Consider the following 8,289-nt stretch of genomic DNA (forward strand, 5'->3'; position numbering starts at 1 on the left):
AGTAATTCGTCATTCCTCTGGTCTGTGTTTGTTATGTAAATATAATTAGTTAAGAGAACCCCTGAGTTTACGTAATTTTCCCTCACATGAAGAAGGCCCTAAGCCACAGATTTTCCCTTGCTTTGTCTACGAAGTTGCCCTAATATTGAGTCAGATGTGCAATAAATACAGTAGATTTTTTGACAATGTAAGCAACTCCCTGCATTCATCCATTGCCACCCAGAATCAAGTAAGTATCCCTCGGACATTCGTAGCAATATATACAACTACACCCCCATGGCTTCCTATATTCATGCTATAAGGGGAATGATAGGCTGTATACTCTCGTGGGTTCAGATGCACATTATTACCAGTCATAGTCTCCTGCAAAGCTATACATACAGGAGACAATTCTGATACGAGCAACCTTAGTTCTCCCAATCTGGTTCTTAATCCATGACAGTTCCACTGGAGAAAATGAAAGAATTTTACTTAGATTTTGAGGTCTAAGCTGGAGCCCATTTTGAGTGATTAACTTCACTGCCTTGCTCCTATTTTTTTCTGGAAGGTGAGTGATTGTTTATGGCTGCCTTCCATTTCAAGGTTGATGATTGTGCCATTTTCATGGAGGAGGAACCTGCTGCAGATGGCACAGCCTGCCCAGTGTTATGGGTGTTGGGCACCTTTGATGTTGTCTTTGTCAAAGAATTATCAAGCTCAGGAGTACCAGATACAGCTGGTGCTGCCTGAGGAGAGGTGGAAGTGTCATATACAATTTTTGCATCCTTTGAAGCTTCAGGATGCAATAGTCACAGCTGGTGCACGCTCCAGGAAGACACGAGAACCAGATACAAATAATACAGCCTCCAACAAGCCAGGAGTGCCAGATACAACTGGCACAGCCTCCAAAGTTTCAGACACATCAGATATAAATGGTGCAGCCTCCAGAGAGGTGGGAGTACCAGGCATATATTCATGGCCTCTGAAAAGACAGGAGTACTACTACAAAGAACTGGCGCAGCCTCCAAAGCAGCAGGAGTGCCAGAATTCACTGGCGCAGCCTTAAAAGAGGCAGGGTGCCAAAAATTAGTGGTGCAACCTCCAAAGAGGCAGGAGTACACTGTCACCACTGATCTTCCCTTTGCATTACCAAAGGAAGGAATTCTGGTAGCATTTACATTTCTTCTGTGGTTAGCAGCAATACTTGAAAAGGATATTCCCGGTTTAAAATATTGGCTTCAAACTTCCTGTTTACTCTCTGTAAATGTGGTGCATTCAGTTACCTTTAAGATCTGTATATCCTTTTCCATGATGTACACATCACAGTTTTGTGAAGAGCGCAGATGATTACCTCCATTGTGTATATATTTTGCTTCTTTATAACATACACCGTGCTCTAGGTCACTACACTTAACACATGTGGCAGTCTTGCCTTGTAGCTTCTGCCAACAAGTTCCTAACATCTGACCATAATTATAACAATAAAAGCACTCCTTGGTCTTGGGATATATATTGCTTAATGTTAAAATATAACCAAGCTGCTTTTATTATATTAGGTAAGTGGGTTCAATTAAATGTAATAATTAAATTCAGCCTTTCAATTCTAATCACAACTTGATCTTGTAAGTCTTCTACAAGTTTCTCTCTGAGTATGTCATCAGATGGGTGCAAATATCATTCCCTTGGAGTGATTCCAAAAAGCATGTACTGAACAGTCTACTTTAAATCCTCCAAGATACAATAATGCTTTTAATTTTTCACTTTCTTTTGCCGAGCCAATTCTACTGGAAGTTTTCCTTGGCCTTCAGATATCTTAGGCTCTCGGCCAGTACACTTCACATTGCCTCTGTACACATTAAAAATGTCGCAATTAGAATAATCCAGATTAAAGGTCAAATACTTACCATAAGAGGTTTCAAATTATTCCTGGTCCTATTTCAGATACATTTCTGGTCACTTCCCCTTTGCTCCATGCTGGAGCATAGGGTTCCAGTGTAATCACACTAGAAGGTTTCCTAGCTTTTTCCAAACACAGGTTGTCCGAGGAGGGTGCAGAGGTCGGCATTTGTGACAAAAGAGTATCATCAAGGGGCCCAGGGGTACTCAACACTTTATTGCTACTCGTAAAAATAAAGTTGTAAGAAAAGCAAGTAAAAATGCGCCGAAGAAACTTCGGCACATTTTTATACTTGTTTTGCCCATGGACAGAGAAGTGTTAAAGTAATCAAGTATTTGGCCACAGTTTTAAAATGATCTTACAAGAACATTATATACTTCCATCTATAAGTGTTGGCAAATTAAAAATAAAATGGAAATACATATTTCGCTAGATATGTTACAATCAGAAAGATGTAAAAAGTGGCTTCTCGGTACACAGTATTCGAATTTGTTGAATAATTGTATGTAACTTTTCTGCTCATCTTTCATATTGATTAAAATACGGACGACGACAGCAACAATAATAATTATCATTAGTATTGTTCCTACTTCTCTGTTTGATGTTGTAAACTTCAGTAACGAGCATCATTTCTGATTAGACTTACCTGATTCCTGAATTTTTTTCTCAATATTTTATATCCAATACATTACACCAAAAATTCACTATGGAAATAGGAAATTGTTATCGGCGTCATTTGATTCATTGTAAAGTCTTTCAGCTTTAATTTAGGATTGTATATGCATGATTTATCCTGAAAAGAAAATTAACATACGCTTCATTATTGGGTAATTAACTAAAGTGATATGGCCTGCTTATCACGCTGATGAGAGTAATTTTCTTTTTTGATGCATTAAAACAAATTTTGTCTATTTCCCCGAAGTGGTATTTATCTGTATTGTGAAGAAACAAAATAACTTTCTGACCTGAAAAGGAAGTTCAACCTAAATGTATAAGGAAGAATTTAGGCTTTATTTTGAAGAAGGTAATAGAATTTGATTATCACGTGATGACGTCAGCCATTCTGATTAGAGGATCCAACCATACTGTCAAAACTTTTATTCAAAAATATGTATCTATACTTTATCTGAATTTGTTATCTAAGCTTCCCTCGGAAAAGCGCGAATGCACCCTTTATTCTAAAAAGAAGTCACTTATTCTGAAAAGTGGTGTTACTAAATATATTCTGGTCTCATTTTGACCAAGCGAATGTTATTTCTTGCTGCAGAAGGTCCTCTGTAAGTTCATAATGTTACCTATAAATTCAATGGCCTCTGCCGTTCCCATGTCTCCTTTTCCACCTGGACATAAGCATTTAATTATGAACTCCCAGCAGGAGAGAGCAACCTCCATTTTGAATATAAAAAATCACGTTCGCAGATGCCAGTAATTTTCTGATTAATGATAACGTGAGTTTCAATCGCGGCATTACCTACTAGCTTCTGTCATTTTGAAGTTGCCTATCTGTGGAGGTACAGAAATACAATATATGATTTTGGAGATCTTACTGTTTTCTTGAAATAACATACTTTTAATAAGAACAAAAAGGGATGAAACAACATTACAAGGAGAAAATATTAATGATGCTGCGTCTTTCAAATATTATGAACAATAATTTCCAATACGAGTTCTCTTGAGTCGGAATTTTAAAGCCTATTAAAGGCAAATAAAACATAGAGCAGGTGGAATAAGGAACAGAACACACAGACTGAGATTTTGTACGAAAGTGTACGTTTGAGACGATGATTATGATGACGACGACATACCCAGTCTCTTAAAAAAAAAGGACCAACGTTGAGTTTTAGGTTTAAGGCTTTGGTAAAAATAGATGGGCATTTCTTTTACACTTATTTGCACAAGGATTGAAAACTTTGTCTATCAAAAACTTTTGGGAGATGGAGCTGTTAAAAAAAGTAAATCATCTTTTAGGAGGGAAAAGAAATCAGTTTTCAACCAAACGGCTCCCTACTGCAAATAATAAAAAGAAAGAATCGATTATATTCTCTGGGTTGCCCGAGAAGAAACCGCCTGAATAAAAGGCCATGTTTCAATATCGGAACGTAAAGTATTATACATCATGTTGTTATGAAGGCAAATTTTTAGTATATCTGTGTGTAGGAAAATTTCCACTTTATAAATTTTGTGATAAAAGTTTATGACAAAATATGGAAAAGTGTGTTTATTTTGTATTTTATTGTACAATTAATGAATACCTTTAAACTGGAGTTAGCTTGACCTTTCAGAGAGAGAGAGAGAGAGAGAGAGAGAGAGAGAGAGAGAGAGAGAGAGAAAGAACAATATTATGAAAAAGCCATAGGAAAAGAAACCAAAAGTCAGTAACATATCCCGCAAAAGATGCGTGTTGCATCTAGGTGTATTTACCTTCCACTGGGGCTTCCTTCGTGACTCCGACGTTTTGATCAGATGGTAAAAGGACAAGAATCTGACTTGTTCCGAAAGCAAAGGAAAACCTGATGTCGTTCTGCACTCGATGTCTGTATAAATTTCTCCCTTTAAGCTGAGAGGAGACGTAGTAGACATGGCCCCCTACCTTTCCTCCTCTCTCGTGAAATTATCTTTAGCTGTCTGTAATGTATTGTGCAGTTTGCACCTGAACAAATTGCCTTCTCCCTGGTCCTCTCACATGAAATTATTACATGAGTCTTTACTTACTGTGTAAGCGATGCATAATCAAACGAGTCTCTCTCTCTCTCTCTCTCTCTCTCTCTCTCTCTCTCTCTCTCTCTCTCTCTCTCTCTCTCTCTCTCTCATAAATATCTTTTTTTTATGAAAAATTATTACCAGTGACATACAAAATATACTCTCAGACAAACTTTTACGGTTGCTAAAATCATCCCCTTTTTATTCTTGGCTATTTGTGACGGAGATCTGACGATACAGTAAGACAATGCAAAGTAGTAGTAGTAAACACCTTTGTAGGTTTTATGAATGAAACCGTAGCGGATCGAGGGTTACTACAATAAGCCAATGAACATGATGACCGACGAATTTGTTGACGTATAAACAGAAAGGAAGATAAATAAGAAGAGAAAAATATTCACGGGAAACAGACGGGTATGTGAGCGAAAGAAATTCTGAAGGATAAATAATGAGAAGTATAATTCTAGAAAAATATGATGCTATCTAGACAGCTCCATTTAAATAAGGAAAAAAGTAACATAATGTATACACAAACTGCTGTGGGTTAGGCTGGCATATTTAAGTGGAGATTGTATTGACAGAAAATGTTTATGGTAAATGGTAAAGATATGACAGAGTTGGGATGTATACAGTTTACACTAGTAGCATTAAGTAGGAAGACTAAGGACGTCTAAGGCGTGGTGTGGAATGCGTCGTCTTCTGAGGAACATGAAAAAGATCGTCCTCTCCAGTGAGCGATAAAATAAGCTCCCCAACCTCAAGAGCTGATGTTTATCTTACTTAGGGATGCTGCTTTTCCTGCTGCAGTGAAATAAATGATTCATCCCGGGAGACTTCCACCTGTCATCCGTCTTCATGAAAAGGAAGGGGGTCTTTCATTATCAGAGAGAGAGAGAGAGAGAGAGAGAGCAGTCTTAGTGTTAGGTGTAATAATTTCGTACTTCGCTAAATCCTGAGGCGCTGGGTCTTATATTTAGGGACAAAACCCTGACGTAAATTTCCCTGGCTTTGAAACTTTATGGTAATGAGCAAAACTGTTAAAAAATAAACTCCTTAAATAACAAAGGTATGGAGAGACGAAGACACAATAACAGTATGGATTTGGGAATATTATATTTGAAACTGACTAACTTCGAAATAACTAAGGCCATAACTGAAAAGGGATTTTAATTTAACCTTTTTGTGTCTCCCATTGATTTAAACATCTAAATACAGGAACGATATGTTTTTAATATTATTTTTATTCTCATTATTCATCTGCGAAGCCATTATTTCCTCCATATAATTAACATCCTGACTGAGTCGCTATCATTCCATTTTTCGTTACTGAGTCCTTGATAAGAAGATAACGTCCTTTCATTGTAGTGAGTTTAGCTAGCTTTGTAATACAGCAGGAGTTGCCTTGCTCATCTTTGCAGCCAAGTACGCTTTCCAACATCATTTCTCCCACCGGAGCCTCATCTCCCCATCATCATTTTCCATCCCACCTCATCCTTCACAGCGGTTTCCCATTATCGCTTCTAAATGAGTGAGAGGATGAGGTTATTACTTGAAGACTGTAATGAATGCGAGGGGATTTTTTTCTTTTACCTACAGTATGCAAGGTAGGACAGTTCCCCCTCTTCTCCCTTCACTTGTCTGCCCTTCAGTGGAGTAACAGCTGTGCCCTTCTCGGAGAAGCCAAGCCAACTGGAGAAGGGAAAAGACCTCAGTTGGGAAAAGGAGAAAACCGTCAGACTAACGCAGACCCAGATGTTGATGAAGAAGAATGAACGGCATTTGAAAGATTTTCATGGAAAAAGAGAGAGAGAGAGAGAGAGAGAGAGAGAGAGAGAGAGAGAGAGAGACGGGCAGAAGAATCATCTTGGAGCATACATTGAAAATAAAAAGAGAAACTTGACACGGTTGTGCTAGACTGAAGATTAAGGAATAAAGGAGGACAGAATAATAACTTGATAAAAGCAAGGATAAGTAAATGGTAATGATAATGTGGGGTCCGAGACTCAGACAATGAGACAACATGGCTGACCTGAAAGAGTATAATTTACAAATATTAGAATGCTTGAGAAACTATATATACAATATATTAAAGAAAAAGACAAAGTAGTTCCGTAAGACATATATTTTTTTTCTCATTTTATGTTAAAAGCTTAGCTGAAAAGGTTATGCTTTAATTAGAAACTAATGGAAGGATTTAACCGCATTCCCTAGGAACTTCTTTTTTGTGTTCCTCATTATTCGTCCTTCCCCATTACCCTTGTCCACTGTACCCCTCCCTCCTCCAATCCCACCCATCTTTTCTCTTTCCACTTTTATACTGTCCTGCCCCCGTCTCTTTTTCTTAAAATCTTCTGTGTGATTAAAAAAAATAAAAGGCTTCCTTCCCCAGTTTATCAACTAATTGGCGTAGCTTTATCAGTAACAACTCTCTATTTATAATAAAAAGATAGCATTCACATTCTCTCTCTCTCTCTCTCTCTCTCTCTCTCTCTCTCTCTCTCTCTCTCTCTCATTCACAGTAATACAGATGATGCAGCATTTATATAAAAGCGTGTGTGTGTGTGTATGAGAAAGAGAGAGAATATAAGAATGCATGAAATTATAGCCATGAACTTATATAAATAAAACTAAAAAAGGTTGGGCAATAAAAATAATGTAAACAATTTTGGAATGAATCTCAGCAGAAAACTTCTCTTTCGGAAAGCTGTAACTTTACTGGGAATTAGTGTTTACCCATTAGCACTGTGAGCAAGATCATATATATCTTAATATATATGTATGTATGCATATATATACATATATGTGTGTATAATATATATACATATAAATATATATATATATATATATATATATATATATATATATATATATATATATATATATATATATATATATATATATATATATATATATATATATATATGATTTTTATCACATCATGACATTTCTTACACACTTAATGATTATATATAAATTATAATATACATACATATGCTTGTGTGTATGCATAATTAGGAAAATCTAAAATTAGGAGAATGAATAAGTTGCTCATAATTCGAAAAGATAAAAAAGCAACTCTCAGACCTACCATACCAATACGAAAGAGACGTTTTCACTTAGAGAAAACTTCCAGAAAGAAATCCATTTCAGAATCACTTTCTTTTCTTTCTTCATCCCACATTTTTTGTAAGGGGAGGCTGTGCTTGACCTGAGTTGCTCAGTCATTGAAAATTCTTTTTGGCTTTCCCAAGCGTAAGGCTACAGTATGTAAATATTCTTTTGAAGGGAAAAGCAAAATCGTAAAAAGTTGATAATACCTTCCTTCTACCGAGGATCTACAGTAGATGCTAATATTTGAATGCATATGTATACATGTGTATGTGTATGTATATATATATATATATATATATATATATATATATATATATATATATATATATATATATATATATATATATATATATATATATATATATATGCAAATGATATGTAGGTAGTTATTCAAATACCGAATTATGTAGCTTTTAGTAATGATTCATTTCAGTGTGCTTTTAGTAGTGATTCATTTCAGTGTGATACCTCTCAAAGCATGGAGTATAGTTACAAACCTTGAACGCATGCTCCTAACCAAAAATTTCATCTGGAAAAACTCACTAAAAAAAAAAAAAAAAAAAAATAGGCTTGGCATTCTGTAGAAAATGTGAATTTATTAT

Source organism: Macrobrachium rosenbergii, chromosome 30, assembly GCF_040412425.1.
Source record: "Macrobrachium rosenbergii isolate ZJJX-2024 chromosome 30, ASM4041242v1, whole genome shotgun sequence".
Lineage (NCBI taxonomy): Eukaryota > Metazoa > Arthropoda > Malacostraca > Decapoda > Palaemonidae > Macrobrachium > Macrobrachium rosenbergii.